At 31.7% G+C, this 17143-nt stretch overlaps 2 long non-coding RNA genes across 2 annotated transcripts; both read left to right on the top strand.

Annotated features, from left to right (window-relative positions):
* Positions 1–1620: 1620 nt before the first annotated feature.
* On the top strand, positions 1621–3788 carry LOC127700248 (uncharacterized). Its single transcript, XR_007981511.1, has 2 exons — positions 1621–1860; positions 2569–3788. It is a non-coding gene; the product is annotated as an uncharacterized LOC127700248 (long non-coding RNA).
* A 4226-nt stretch (positions 3789–8014) lies between these two features.
* Positions 8015–16750, top strand: LOC127700249 (uncharacterized). The gene is made up of 2 exons (XR_007981512.1): positions 8015–8180; positions 15149–16750. It is a non-coding gene; the product is annotated as an uncharacterized LOC127700249 (long non-coding RNA).
* Positions 16751–17143: the final 393 nt, after the last annotated feature.

Below are 17143 nucleotides of genomic sequence, written 5' to 3'. Positions count from 1 at the left end.
CATTGGCAATCATACCATATCTTCTTATTTTTATATTAGAAAGTTATTTTAGAAGGATAAAAGATGTTAAAACAAAAATCTAATTTTAAATCATTATAAAACCGGATAAAATATAGGCTGAGATCCTTAAACAAAAATAAATTGATCTTTAAAAAATAACTATTGTCTCTATTGAATAGTCTCAAGTAAATATTTACTATAACAGTGTATTCTAAAGTTCGACTGGACTATTAAATTGCGTGTAGCACGTTTTCTGGTAATATCTTTATTTCATTAAGGTATTCGTTAATGAACAAGTGTCAATAAGTTCAAATTTATATTTGTGTCAAAATTTCATTTACTATGAAACTTTGATTTTGATTTGCATATGTTTCAAAATGTGAGTTTCAATATATTCATGGAAAGCAGTTTATCTAAGCGATGAGTGTTTATTGTGCTTATTTTTCTGAATAAAATTATCTTGAGTCATTCTTTGTTTCCTCAAAATTTATGTGGTACATGGATTAAAGCTTATCGAAGTGTGAGGTAATATGCATTATTTGATTCATGAAAATTATTGAAATCATAGTATTGATATTAATTTCCAAAACATTTTTTTTCCATAGTGCAATCGGAATGTTTCCCCCAACACAACAGAACAATATATAACTTTTTACGGAATTTGCACATTGAGTGATAAATATAATTTGTCCAGTGTATTCGTGATATATATCTATGTACATCCAGATTAAAAATAATGCCAATTTAACAGTCAACTTATATGTTTCTTAAAAATAATGATTGTGCAAGAATACAGTTCTTACAAATGATAAACGAAACAAAAACGTAAAAGGGTTGAAAAATTATATTTTCTTTCTAAAATCGTTGTGCATCAGAATCTTTCAAAACGGAACGTCATTGAATCAAAGAAAACAAATTGACTTAATCGGTGCATTGTTAAATTAATTTTGTAAAATAAAAGAGCAGATAAAAATCATTAAAGGTTCAAGTTGAGAGTTTTCGCTTAAATGATAATGCATCATGCCAGTTAATTCAGGCAACAGTAGTTTATCGATGTTCAAATCTCATAAATCGATTAAGAAGATAAACCAAGGTTACAAACAAAAACTCAGGGAATCGGATGATTTCCAAAAGGAGCGAGATAATTTTAGTTTATACTCCATTATATCTAGAGCAGCACAATTTTTTGACCGTGACAAGCAGAAAACAATGAAAAGAAGAGATGGTACAGGAAATTTAACAATTTCAAATTCTTCTAGAGTCATTAGCATTTAGTGTACCTTATGGTCATTTTTTATCGTATGATCGTTTTGTGAAAAGAGGTAGTGCCGTATTTTGCATACATAATAAAATACACAAACAACTATAGGTCATCGTACAGTCTTCATCAATGAGATTAACTCATACAGCATAGTCAGCAATAAAATGCCCCGAAATGACAAATGTAAAACAATTAAAACTAAAAAAACTAACACTTGTTTTTGTCTGTTCCACATGATGTCTATTAGGTTGTCTGAAAATTTTCCCATGAAAGAAGATACAAAACGAAACGGACATTAAATTGTGAAAATTGTTGAACAATTAAGTCTAAACGGAAACACTACATTTATGTGACCCGGATTTGTTTTCTCTCAATCGATTTATGACTTTTGAACACCGGTATACCACTGTTGCCTTTATTTGTTGAGGAGAATTACAACTAGTACGTACTAACGAGCAGTATGTTTCAAATTTCCGTTATTTTTGTCAGCATTTTGTTGTTGACTGATTGTAAAACCATTGGTAATGATACAGAAGCCAGTGACATTTCAGACCTTGTAAAACAAGTTGAAGATTTAGAAAATAAATTGATAAATTTAAGTAAGTATAACAAATTTATATCCTGTTGTTCATTTGGTTTATGCTCGTCATGTAGTATTTCCGTATTTCCAAACCTTAAACTCTAAATGTAATTGCTGAAATACGAAACATTGATAATAATAAGCTTTTTCTGTTGTAAACTTGTTTATAAGTAAAACAATAAACTATACAGTTGTAATAAAGGCAAAGATATCTATAAGTGATTAAGGTGAGGTATAATTGTTCCAGTATAGAAGGCGTCTGATCAATTTACGGTTATTTATACCCTAAACTCTCTGAGTGGGTCGTGTATTGGTATCACTTTGTCCGATCGTTGCAATCGTTGCAAATTTTTATTGAGGAATGATAAGATATTTATTTAGGGTTTGATTATATTAAGTTGAACTGTGCAACTGATTTTCATATCAGCTTTACAGTAAATCATAGTTTGCTGATACATAGATTTGTTATCATATCCACTGCGCATTCGATTTTTGTTTTATATTTCTTGGCTTGTATGGAAAGGAATGACTTCGTCTACATTAATGAAGAGCCATTGATAATTAAAATGTGTTTGCGATAAATTTATATTCATACCATACCATTATTATAAGTACAAACCTTTGTTTTTCTTCTAACACTCGAAGAAATGTTTTATACATTACTTAAGCTAGGGATAATTAGAAGAAAATTAGAGAATATTTCTTAACAATGTGATTTTCTTAACAGGCGATAACCTTACAAAAGACCAAGTTTTGCTTTACGTCACATTATCAGAGAGCATGAAAGATGTGAGCAATGAAGTGACTGTTATTTTTGACAGACCCCAGATAAATCCCGGAACTCATTATAATCAGAATGATGGAATATACATTGCACCTTTCTCTGGACAAGTCATGGTTTTCTGGACAATTGGCACTAATGAGACTGCAAGAACGGAACTCCTGGTTGAAGATAGAGTTGTCGGTACTTTGATAACTACTGCAAGTTCTGTGACCACCCAAAACAGATACGGTAGTTCCAATACAGTGAAAGAATCCTCATCTTCCACCGTGGCTGTTACTGATGTTCAAAAGGGAAACCACATATTTCTGAGAACTGCATCAGATGATAACCACATTATCAAAACTGTTTCATCTTTACTGATAAGACGTACGCTTTAAGTTAAAAAAAAATGAGTCATACTTTTTGCATTTACGTTGGAGCAATTGGTATAACAATTTGGCTTCAAACCAATTTCATCCTCAAACGTTTGAACTATTCTTTCGATGAGATTTTATTGAAATGTTTTTATGTCCATTTTTGCTTGCTTTTCTTTCTACACCTACTGTAGACGGCTTATCATAGTGTTAAGTTCAAAACCTAGTTAGTAGTTTTTAAAAACGTAGACCAAAAAAAAGCATTCAGAGGTCAACATTGATTAAATGATGTCGCTAACGTATCACGTTTTTTTTGCAACCTCAACCTGTGACATATGAGGAATGCATTTTTCGACTGATTTTAATAATTAGCTTAAAAACGCTTTTTTTCTAGTATCATGACAGTCTAATAAAAATGTATTCTTTTCAATGAATTGCTGAACAAATCTAGAGTCTACCTATGTGAATAAGATATTCTAAATGCATTTACATAAATCTGCTTGTGTTTATCTTTTGAAACAATAAAGTTAGGTATGTCTGTCCAAAAGATAAAAATGTCCAAGAAACAGAAACTTTGTAAATTTCGACCCAATTATCTCTAAAAGAAAGCACATGAGAATATATTTTTTTATATAGATTTTAATTGACAAGAGGAAAAATAGCTTGTATGGACATTTTCGTCAAAAATCACCGTGCAATCCTAACTGTGTTGTATGCGCTTAATCAACATGTCATTACCTACAATATTTTTTAAATACTTCTGTCAACTTTGTATTGTCACTTGTTTTTAATTAAATATATTTTTATTTCCCTTCGTTTGATTTATTGTTGGAAATATACCTAAATATTGCCGTATTTTGCAAACATAATATATTAATGAGATGTTCAGTTGTTTGTCTATTGAGATTTATTCTGTTAAACGGGGGATAATACAGTTTGAACCATGTCCCATCGCCCATTACAAATGCATTATTCGTCCGACACATACTTTAGCTATACATTATGTACACATTCGCAAGTCCAGAAACCTTCAATTGAATAATAAAAGAATTGAAAGGTGAGTTTTTAAATAAATTGAACAAATGGATACTGAGGTATGCGTCTATGAGTAGTATCAAAACCCACGTTAACACCGAAAGACATCTAGAGGTCAAAATACGGTCTCCAAGCAGAACAAATGTACTTCCAATATATCTATCTATAAATTGTTAAGAGCCTTTGAATGTTTTGCATAGATTCAACAAGACTAAATGATTTGACATCACGACCTCAATACCTAAGTAACAAACACTGTCATAGATCATTTGCTCCTGCTACAAGTGTTTTACGCATTTATTGTTATTGATATTGATACACATTTTCACTTGTTATTGTCTGTATCATATGATGTATATTAGGATGTCTGCAAATTTCCCATAACCAAAGATACAAAACAAAACGGAAATACAAATTGCGACAACTGTTGCACGATTAAGTTTAAACACATATGTTCCCTTTCCCTCAAAATATATAGTTCTTCGATCATTTTTGTTGATGAGCATTACAACTAGCCCGTACTGACGAGAAGTCTGTTTCATATTTCCATTATTCTTGTCAGCAATTTTTTTGTTGACTGGTTGTAAAGCAAGTGGAAATGATAAAGAAGCCACAATTGACATTGCAGAACTTGTCAAACAAGTTGAAGATTTAGAAGATAAATTCAGAAATGTAAGTAAGTGCAACAAATATTTTCTACTGTTTGTTGATTTGGTTCATGCTCGTCATGTAGTATTTCCGTATTTCCAAAACTTAAAAGTGCATTTGCTGAAATACGGAAAATTGATGAGTAATAAGCCTTTTTTCCTGTTGTAAACTAGTTAATGAGTAAAATAATGTTATATACAACTGTAATTAATTCAAGAATATCCATAAGTGCTTAAATTGTTTTAGTATAGAACCCTTCTGTTCTATTTACGGTTATTATACCTTAGACTCTCTGAGTGGGTAAGTATACTGGTATCACTTTGACTGTCGGTCTTTGATAACAATCGTTGCAAATTACTCTGGTTTTATATATTTAGAAATGATTAAACTTTTATTTGGGGCTTGATTATATGTAAGGTGAATTATAAATTTATAATAAGTTTAACTGTGCAACCGATTTTCATATCAGCTATACAGTAACTTCATGTTCGCTGATACATATATTTTTTATCATATCCATTGAGCATGGGATTTTACATTGCACCTCTCTCTGGAAGAATTATGGGTTTCTGCACAATTGGCACTAACTAGACCGTAAGAACCGAACTCATGATTGAAGATAGAGTTGTTGGTACTTTGGTGACTGCTGCAAGTTATGTGAAATCCAGAAACATTTACGGCAGTTCCAATACAATGAAAGAATCTTCATTATCAACCATGGCTATTACTGATGTTCACAAAGGAAACCAAATATTTCTGAAAACTGCATCAGATGATAATCACATTCTCAAAACTGTGAAGTACTTACTAATAAGACGTACGCTTTAAGTTGAAGAATAGAAGAAACAAAAACACTTTCTACGCCATTTGGTCTGTGGTTGAGGGTTGTATTATTGACAATCATGCCACATGTTTTTATCTTTATATTCCTCATATCTCTTTGATCTGTTTGTATTCACAATTTTGGCCTCAGACCAATTTCATATTCAAACGTTTGTATCTATTCTTCGGATGAGAACTTTTTATTGTATGTACTCTATCTCTGGGGATTTATTTCTTTTCTCTCTAAGCTTCTGAAGACAGCTTATCAAAGTTTATCTGAGTTTTTAAAGATGCACCACAAACAAAGGCTTTTGGAGTTCAACATTGATTAGAATGTCATGACCTAAGAATATTCATATTACAAAAACTTGAAAAATTACGTAACAGTTTAAGCACTGTAAGAGGTTATTATTTAGAATATGAACGTTGGCAATGTTTGAAACAGATTTGTGAAGTCTTAAACTTATGTCTCCATTGAATAGTCTAAAATGAATATATACGAATACATTTTATATAAAAGTTCGACTGTTAGAAAGTAAAATAACAAAAATACCGAATTCCAAGGAAAATTCAAAACGGAAAGTCCCTTATCAAATGGTAAAATCAAACACATCAAACACATCAAACGAACGGAAAACATTTCATGTATTACGTTGTTTTCTATATAAGAAAATTCCTGTACCAAGTCAGAATATGACAGTTATTTTCCATTCATTCGATGTGTTTGAGCTTATGATTTTGCCATTTGATATAGGGCTTTCCGTTATGAAATTTCCTTGGAGTTAGGTATGTTTGTTATTTTACTTTTTTCTAATATTTATATTTCACTACGGTTTTTGTTCATAATTAAAGTGTCAAATAGTATAGTTCTCATTATATTTGTGTCAAAATGTCATTAATTGTTAACCTTTGATTTGATTTGCAGGTTTTTTTTCTAAATGAGAGTTTTAATATATTCATAAGCTGAATAAGAGAGGCGAAAGATATTAAAGGGATATTGAAACTAAAAATTCATGGCAAAAAACGGAAAACGACGAAAAAACAAACAACAGTACACAAAACACAACATCGAAACCTGTCTAAATATTGAGCAACACGAATTCAACAAAAACCTGGAGCGATCTCATGTGCTCTGGAAGGGTAATCGTATCCTGCTTCACATTTGGCACCCGTTGTGTTGGTTTTGTTCATCTCTAGTTCAGAAGGATATATTAATGGGACCTTATCAGAAAAGTTTGGATTGATAATTGGAAGAACATTATCAATATACTTGTTTGTAATTTTATATGTAATAAGTAATTCAAGGGAAAACAATATAATTATGAGTTTAGTCACACCAGTTTTAAGCAAAGAGGGCAAAACTTGGCATGTTTTGTATTTAAATGTTACAAATATTATCAAACATCCAATTTGTGTTGCTTGTATATATTTTTACAGAAACTCTTATTAACAAACACAATTGGTATTATTTTATTTTAGAACATTTACCACCAAAACATCCTACTAGAAAAAATAAGTCGTTCACATTTCAGTGTATTGTATGATAAATTTTTATCGTAAGATCGTTTCGTGAAAAGAGGTTTTGTTGTAGTTTGCATGCATAATATAATAGATTCAAGATGTTAAGCTATTTTTTAATTGAGATTTATTCTGTTAAACAGGGATAATCAAGTTTGAACCATGTCCCGGCGCCCATTACAAATGCATTAATCGTCCAAACGTACGTAAAGTATACAGTGTGTACGCATTCGCAAGTCAAGAATGATGGAGTAATTTAATTGAATACTAAAGAAAACTTAACAACTGGTAAAGGAATGAAAGACAATGAAAGAACATTCAATTGAATAATAAAAGAATAGAAAGGTTAGTTTTTAAATAAATTGAACAAATGAATATTTGAGGTATGTGTCAATGAGTAGTGCCAAAACCAGATTTAACACCGAAAAAAATATAGAGGTCAAAATACGGTCATCAAGCAGGACAAATGACTTTCAAAAATATCTTTCTCTAAATTATTTCAAGTCTGTGTATACATTTAGTTGATAATAGGACATTATAATATGTTATTGTAAATCATCAATTTGAATATCTTTCTTTTCAGAAAAATACAGTAATTGATATCAATATTTCATATTGTGTAATTGTAACTTGTGATATGTATACAGAAAGTAGTGTGATTATAATACAGATAAAAAAATACAATCCAAATCTGTAAGTTTTCAAAAATTTTAACTTATCAAGGATCTGACATTATGACCTTATTACCTAAGTAACAAAAACTGACCTGGTACAAGTGTTTTGTGCATTTATTTATGATATGATATCCGTTTTAACTTGTTATTGTCTGTACTACATGATGTCTTTTAGGTTGTCTGATAATTTCCAATGATTAAAAGTACAAAACAAGACGGGAATATAGATTGTTGCACAATTGAGTGTAAACGGAAACACTACAATTATGTTTCCTTTTTCTCTTGAGGAAAAATTAACTCAAACATATATACTTCTTCGACCATTTGTTTTAGGAGCATTACCACTAGCACGTACTAACGAGCAGTATGTTTCAAATTTTTATTATTTTTGTGTGCATTTTTTTGTTGAGTGATTGTAAAGCCATTGGAAATGATACAGAAGACAGTAACATTGCCGACCTTGTAAAACATGTTACAGATTTAGAAAATAAATTGAAAAATTTAAGTAAGTATAACAAATATTTTTCTAATATAAAAAAGAAGATGTGGGATGATTGCCAATGAGACAACTCTTCACAAGAGACCAAATGACACAGAAATTAACAACTATAGGTCACCGTACGGCCTTCAACAATGAGCAAAGCCAATACCGCATAGTCAGCTATAAAAGGCCCCGAAGTGACAAATGTAAAACAATTTAAACGAGAAAACTAACGGCCTAATTAATGTACAAAAAAATGAACGAAAAACAAATATGTAACATAGCAACAAACGACAACCACTGAATTACAGGCTCCTGATTTGGGACAGGCACATACATACAGAATATGGCGGGGTTAAACTGTTAGCGGGATCCCAACCCTCCCCCTAACCTGGGACAGTGGTGAAACAGTACAACATAAGAACGAACTATAAAATCAGTTGAAAAAGGCTTAGCTAATCAGATGGATAAAATAGAAATACATCTAACAAAAACACAGAGTGGACGTGGCCGGGTACTTGTACATCCCAACAACAAAAAGACCCTAAGTACAGATCTGAGAGTTCTCGCAGTTACTGACAACTAGTTCAAAGCCAATAACAACTGATAAAAAAATCATGCATCTAAGACTAAATTATCAATAAGTACACATCCAACATCCAATGGATTTAGTGAAAAGACGTCATAAACAGTCAGAGAAAAACATGACCTTGTGCAATGCCAAGATACAGGTATCGACAGATTGTAGATCCATGAAAGTGCATATGTATATAACAATAATATTTAGTTTGCTTTTAATTTACTGATAACAAAATCAATATTAATACCAATAAAAACAATATTCAAAGATCTAATTACAGTGTTGAATTGGTAACCTTTTAGAATAAGTTTATTTAAAGGATCGATAAGTTATAGAATAATCGTTTCACAGATGATATCGGATATGTTCCTTATGTCGTAACTACAATACCCTTCCCTTTTCACGAATGTGACAAACCGAATTAGACTATTTACCGGATTTGTAATAACATAAGCAACACGACGGGTGCCACATGTGGAGCAGGATCTGCTTACCCTTCCGGAGCACCTGAGATTACCCCAAGTTTTTGGTGGGGTTCGTATTGCTTAGTCTTTAGTTTTCTATGTTGTGTCATCTGTACTATTATTTGTCTGTTTGTCTTTTTATTTTTGGCCATGGCGTTGTCAGTTTGTGTTCGATCTATGAGTTTGACTGTCCCTCTGGTATCTTTCGTCCCTCTTTTACCAGGATCGTTTCTGAATTTTCGGGCACGGTAAACAACATCTCCGTAAAAATGAGGATGTGATATCACGTTTGAAATAAGTTTTCTACAGGTACAATCAAACTTAAAAACCAAACCTTTATATCTATGGAAGAATTTTGTAAAGGTTTTAAGTAATTTGTGGTAACGAAATCCCTGACTTAATAATTTACCAGTAATACATAGATTACGTTCATTAAAATTTAAAACGTCACAACAGACATGGGCATAGCGAACGAGTTGTGAAATATAAACACCGTAAGATGGTGCCAAAGGAACATCACCATCCAAAAAAAAAGAAAATTAACAATTGTGAACGAAAAATCGTCCCTTTTGTCGTAAATTTTAGTGTGGAGTTTCCCGTATAAAACTGAAATATCTAAATCTAGGAAAGGACAGTTATTACCGTTTACATTTTATTTATTTAAAATTTGTTTCTTTGTTTATGCTCGTCATGTAGTATTTCCGAATTTCCAAACCTTAAACACTAAACGCATTTGCTGAAATACGGAGAACTGATGAGCAATAAGCTTTTTTCTGTTGTCAACTGGTTAATTAGTAAAACAATGAAATTATAGTTTTAATAATTTTAAGTATATCTATATGTGCTAAAGGTGCACTAAAATTGTTCCAGTATAGAACGCTTCTGATCTATTTACGGTCAACTATACCCTAGACTCTCTGAATGGGTAAGTATACTGGTATTACTTTGTCCGTCCGTTTTTTATAACAATCGTTGCGAATGACTCTGGCTTTTTTATATTTAGGAATGATTGGATATTTATTTGGGGCTTGATTATATGTAAGTTGAATAATAAATTTATAATAAATTTAACTGTGCAACCGATTTTCATATCAGCTATACAGTAACTTTCTGTTTGCTGACACATATAATTTTTGTCATATCAACTGAGCATGGGATTTTTTACTATATGTTTTGGCTTGTATGGAAAGAAATTACTTCTTATACTTCAACAAAGAACCAATATTATTGAAATATGTTGATAAACTTATATTCATACCATACCGTTATTATAGTTACAAACTTTGTTCTTCTGCCAACACTTGAAGAAATCTTTTAAACATTTCTTAAGTTCGGGATAATAAGATGAAAGTGATTTGGGTTAAATTTTACACGACCTTGCGTTCAAGTCTTGTTCACTCAGTCTTATAACTCTATATATATAGATCATTCAAGAAATCTATTATTTTCTGAACAATGTGGTTTGTTTCTTTAACAGGCGATTACCTTACAAAAGACCAAGTTGTGCTTTACGTTACATTATCAGAGAGCATGAAAGATGTAAGCAATGAGGTGACTGTTATTTTTGACAGACCACAGATAAACCCGGGAAACCATTATAACCAGAATGATGGAATATACATTGTACCTTTCTCTGGAAGAATTATGGCTTTCTGGACAATTGGCACTAACGAGACCGCAAGAACCGAACTCATGGTTGAAGATAGAGTTGTCGGTACTTTGGTGACTGCTGCAAGTTCTGTGACAACGAAAAACAGATACAGTAGTTCCAATACAGTGAAAGAATCCTCTTCATCGACCATGGCTGTTACTGATGTTCAAAAGGGAAACCACATATTTCTGAGAACTGCATCAGATGATAATCACATTCTCAAAATTGTGTCGTCCTTACTGATAAGACGTACGCTTTAATTTGAAGAATTGAAAAAACTTTCTTCGTCATTTGGTCTGTGGTGGAGAGTTGTTTCATTGGCAATCATGCCACATTTTTTTTATTGTTATATTTCTCATATCTCTTTGATCTTTTTGTATTCACAATTTTGACCTCAAACAAATTTCATATTCAAACTTTGTAGCTAATTTTCGGATGAGGACTTTTTATTGTATACTCTTTATGTCTGGGGTTTTATTTCTTGTCTCTCTGAGCCTTCTGAAGACAGCTTATCAAAGTTTATCTGAGTATTTAAAGATGCAACACAAACAAATAAAATTGAGAATGGAAATGGGGAATGTGTCAAAGAGATCACAACCCGACCAAAGAGCAGAAAACAGCCGAAGGCCACCAATGGGTCTTCAACACAGCGAGAAAACCCGCACCCGGAGGCGGACTTCAGCTGGCCCTAAACAAAATGTGTACTAAGCCTTTAGAGTTCAACATAGATTAAAATTTGATGACCTAGAATATTCATATTGGAAACAATTGAAAAATACGTAACAGTTTAAGCATTATAAGAGGTTATTAATTAGAATATGAACGTTGGCAATAATTGAAAGAGATTTGTGAAGTCTTAAACTTATGACTCCATTGAATAGTCTCAAATAAATATATACAATTACATTCTATATAAAAGTTCGACTGTTAAACTTCATGTATCACGTTTTTTCTACATAAGGAAATGCCTTTACCAAGTCAGGAATATAACAGTTATTTTCCATTCGTTTGAAGTGTTTGAGCTTGTGATTTTGCCATTTGATAAGGGACTTTCCGTTTTGAATTTTCCTTGGAGTTAGGTATTTTTGTTATTTTACTTTTTCTTATATCTATATTTCACTAAGGCATTTGTTCATAATTAAAGTGTCAAAAATTTCTCATTTATATTTATGTCAAAATGCCATAATTATGAACCTTTGATTTGATTTATATTTGTTTTTCTAAATGAGAGTTTTAATATATTCATGGAAAACAGTTTATCAAAACGAGGAGTGTTTAAAAATCATGAATAAACATTTTCTCGGGTCATTGTTTTTTTTTCTTAAAAATGACATGTGTTACATGCATTAAAGTTTATCGGGATCTTAGACGTGTGGGGTAATATGTAGTATTTGATCTATAGAAATTATTAAAATCATTTTATTGATATTAGTTTTTAAATCATGTTTTTACATATCGCAATTGGAATGTTTTCTCGAACTCAGCAGAACAAAAATATGACATAAATGCTTAAAAAAAACTTCTATCTGAGTACGGAAATCGCACATTGATGGATCAATATGATTTATCGAGTTTATTCATGGATGTATATCTTTATTTATGAACACCAAGCATAAAGTTCATGACAATTTATCAGTTTAAAATACAAAAGAAATATACATTTCTTAGAAATAATGATGGTGTAAGGATATATATTTTACAGAGAATAAGAGAAACAAAAAAGTAAAAGGATTGAATTATCGTTTTCTTGCCTTGAAAACAGTGTACATCAGAAAATTTCAAAACAATATGTCATTGAATCAAAGAAAACTAATTGACTCTAAAGTATAAAAAAGAAGATGTGGTATGATTGCCAATGAGACAACTCTTCACAAGAGACCAAATGACACAGAAATTAACAACTATAGGTCACCGTACGGCCTTCAACAATGAGCAAAGCCAATACCGCATAGTCAGCTATAAAAGGCCCCGAAGTGACAAATGTAAAACAATTTAAACGAGAAAACTAACGGCCTAATTAATGTACAAAAAAATGAACGAAAAACAAATATGTAACATAGCAACAAACGACAACCACTGAATTACAGGCTCCTGATTTGGGACAGGCACATACATACAGAATATGGCGGGGTTAAACTGTTAGCGGGATCCCAACCCTCCCCCTAACCTGGGACAGTGGTGAAACAGTACAACATAAGAACGAACTATAAAATCAGTTGAAAAAGGCTTAGCTAATCAGATGGATAAAATAGAAATACATCTAACAAAAACACAGAGTGGACGTGGCCGGGTACTTGTACATCCCAACAACAAAAAGACCCTAAGTACAGATCTGAGAGTTCTCGCAGTTACTGACAACTAGTTCAAAGCCAATAACAACTGATAAAAAAATCATGCATCTAAGACTAAATTATCAATAAGTACACATCCAACATCCAATGGATTTAGTGAAAAGACGTCATAAACAGTCAGAGAAAAACATGACCTTGTGCAATGCCAAGATACAGGTATCGACAGATTGTAGATCCATGAAAGTGCATATGTATATAACAATAATATTTAGTTTGCTTTTAATTTACTGATAACAAAATCAATATTAATACCAATAAAAACAATATTCAAAGATCTAATTACAGTGTTGAATTGGTAACCTTTTAGAATAAGTCTATTTAAAGGATCGATAAGTTATAGAATAATCGTTTCACAGATGATATCGGATATGTTCCTTATGTCGTAACTACAATACCCTTCCCTTTTCACGAATGTGACAAACCGAATTAGACTATTTACCGGATTTGTAATAACATAAGCAACACGACGGGTGCCACATGTGGAGCAGGATCTGCTTACCCTTCCGGAGCACCTGAGATCACCCCAAGTTTTTGGTGGGGTTCGTATTGCTTAGTCTTTAGTTTTCTATGTTGTGTCATCTGTACTATTATTTGTCTGTTTGTCTTTTTATTTTTGGCCATGGCGTTGTCAGTTTGTGTTCGATCTATGAGTTTGACTGTCCCTCTGGTATCTTTCGTCCCTCTTTTACCAGGATCGTTTCTGAATTTTCGGGCACGGTAAACAACATCTCCGTAAAAATGAGGATGTGATATCACGTTTGAAATAAGTTTTCTACAGGTACAATCAAACTTAAAAACCAAACCTTTATATCTATGGAAGAATTTTGTAAAGGTTTTAAGTAATTTGTGGTAACGAAATCCCTGACTTAATAATTTACCAGTAATACATAGATTACGTTCATTAAAATTTAAAACGTCACAACAGACATGGGCATAGCGAACGAGTTGTGAAATATAAACACCGTAAGATGGTGCCAAAGGAACATCACCATCCAAAAAAAAAGAAAATTAACAATTGTGAACGAAAAATCGTCCCTTTTGTCGTAAATTTTAGTGTGGAGTTTCCCGTATAAAACTGAAATATCTAAATCTAGGAAAGGACAGTTATTACCGTTTACATTTTATTTATTTAAAATTTGTTTCTTTGTTTATGCTCGTCATGTAGTATTTCCGAATTTCCAAACCTTAAACACTAAACGCATTTGCTGAAATACGGAGAACTGATGAGCAATAAGCTTTTTTCTGTTGTCAACTGGTTAATTAGTAAAACAATGAAATTATAGTTTTAATAATTTTAAGTATATCTATATGTGCTAAAGGTGCACTAAAATTGTTCCAGTATAGAACGCTTCTGATCTATTTACGGTCAACTATACCCTAGACTCTCTGAATGGGTAAGTATACTGGTATTACTTTGTCCGTCCGTTTTTTATAACAATCGTTGCGAATGACTCTGGCTTTTTTATATTTAGGAATGATTGGATATTTATTTGGGGCTTGATTATATGTAAGTTGAATAATAAATTTATAATAAATTTAACTGTGCAACCGATTTTCATATCAGCTATACAGTAACTTTCTGTTTGCTGACACATATAATTTTTGTCATATCAACTGAGCATGGGATTTTTTACTATATGTTTTGGCTTGTATGGAAAGAAATTACTTCTTATACTTCAACAAAGAACCAATATTATTGAAATATGTTGATAAACTTATATTCATACCATACCGTTATTATAGTTACAAACTTTGTTCTTCTGCCAACACTTGAAGAAATCTTTTAAACATTTCTTAAGTTCGGGATAATAAGATGAAAGTGATTTGGGTTAAATTTTACACGACCTTGCGTTCAAGTCTTGTTCACTCAGTCTTATAACTCTATATATATAGATCATTCAAGAAATCTATTATTTTCTGAACAATGTGGTTTGTTTCTTTAACAGGCGATTACCTTACAAAAGACCAAGTTGTGCTTTACGTTACATTATCAGAGAGCATGAAAGATGTGAGCAATGAGGTGACTGTTATTTTTGACAGACCACAGATAAACCCGGGAAACCATTATAACCAGAATGATGGAATATACATTGTACCTTTCTCTGGAAGAATTATGGCTTTCTGGACAATTGGCACTAACGAGACCGCAAGAACCGAACTCATGGTTGAAGATAGAGTTGTCGGTACTTTGGTGACTGCTGCAAGTTCTGTGACAACGAAAAACAGATACAGTAGTTCCAATACAGTGAAAGAATCCTCTTCATCGACCATGGCTGTTACTGATGTTCAAAAGGGAAACCACATATTTCTGAGAACTGCATCAGATGATAATCACATTCTCAAAATTGTGTCGTCCTTACTGATAAGACGTACGCTTTAATTTGAAGAATTGAAAAAACTTTCTTCGTCATTTGGTCTGTGGTGGAGAGTTGTTTCATTGGCAATCATGCCACATTTTTTTTATTGTTATATTTCTCATATCTCTTTGATCTTTTTGTATTCACAATTTTGACCTCAAACAAATTTCATATTCAAACTTTGTAGCTAATTTTCGGATGAGGACTTTTTATTGTATACTCTTTATGTCTGGGGTTTTATTTCTTGTCTCTCTGAGCCTTCTGAAGACAGCTTATCAAAGTTTATCTGAGTATTTAAAGATGCAACACAAACAAATAAAATTGAGAATGGAAATGGGGAATGTGTCAAAGAGATCACAACCCGACCAAAGAGCAGAAAACAGCCGAAGGCCACCAATGGGTCTTCAACACAGCGAGAAAACCCGCACCCGGAGGCGGACTTCAGCTGGCCCTAAACAAAATGTGTACTAAGCCTTTAGAGTTCAACATAGATTAAAATTTGATGACCTAGAATATTCATATTGGAAACAATTGAAAAATACGTAACAGTTTAAGCATTATAAGAGGTTATTAATTAGAATATGAACGTTGGCAATAATTGAAAGAGATTTGTGAAGTCTTAAACTTATGACTCCATTGAATAGTCTCAAATAAATATATACAATTACATTCTATATAAAAGTTCGACTGTTAAACTTCATGTATCACGTTTTTTCTACATAAGGAAATGCCTTTACCAAGTCAGGAATATAACAGTTATTTTCCATTCGTTTGAAGTGTTTGAGCTTGTGATTTTGCCATTTGATAAGGGACTTTCCGTTTTGAATTTTCCTTGGAGTTAGGTATTTTTGTTATTTTACTTTTTCTTATATCTATATTTCACTAAGGCATTTGTTCATAATTAAAGTGTCAAAAATTTCTCATTTATATTTATGTCAAAATGCCATAATTATGAACCTTTGATTTGATTTATATTTGTTTTTCTAAATGAGAGTTTTAATATATTCATGGAAAACAGTTTATCAAAACGAGGAGTGTTTAAAAATCATGAATAAACATTTTCTCGGGTCATTGTTTTTTTTTCTTAAAAATGACATGTGTTACATGCATTAAAGTTTATCGGGATCTTAGACGTGTGGGGTAATATGTAGTATTTGATCTATAGAAATTATTAAAATCATTTTATTGATATTAGTTTTTAAATCATGTTTTTACATATCGCAATTGGAATGTTTTCTCGAACTCAGCAGAACAAAAATATGACATAAATGCTTAAAAAAAACTTCTATCTGAGTACGGAAATCGCACATTGATGGATCAATATGATTTATCGAGTTTATTCATGGATGTATATCTTTATTTATGAACACCAAGCATAAAGTTCATGACAATTTATCAGTTTAAAATACAAAAGAAATATACATTTCTTAGAAATAATGATGGTGTAAGGATATATATTTTACAGAGAATAAGAGAAACAAAAAAGTAAAAGGATTGAATTATCGTTTTCTTGCCTTGAAAACAGTGTACATCAGAAAATTTCAAAACAATATGTCATTGAATCAAAGAAAACTAATTGACTCT

The sequence above is a fragment of the Mytilus californianus genome, unplaced genomic scaffold (assembly GCF_021869535.1).
Source record: "Mytilus californianus isolate M0D057914Y unplaced genomic scaffold, xbMytCali1.0.p SCAF_5, whole genome shotgun sequence".
Taxonomy (NCBI): Eukaryota; Metazoa; Mollusca; class Bivalvia; order Mytilida; family Mytilidae; genus Mytilus; species Mytilus californianus.
The sequence above is the reverse complement of the archived record's forward strand: the minus strand, read 5'-3'. Positions and strand labels throughout refer to the sequence as shown.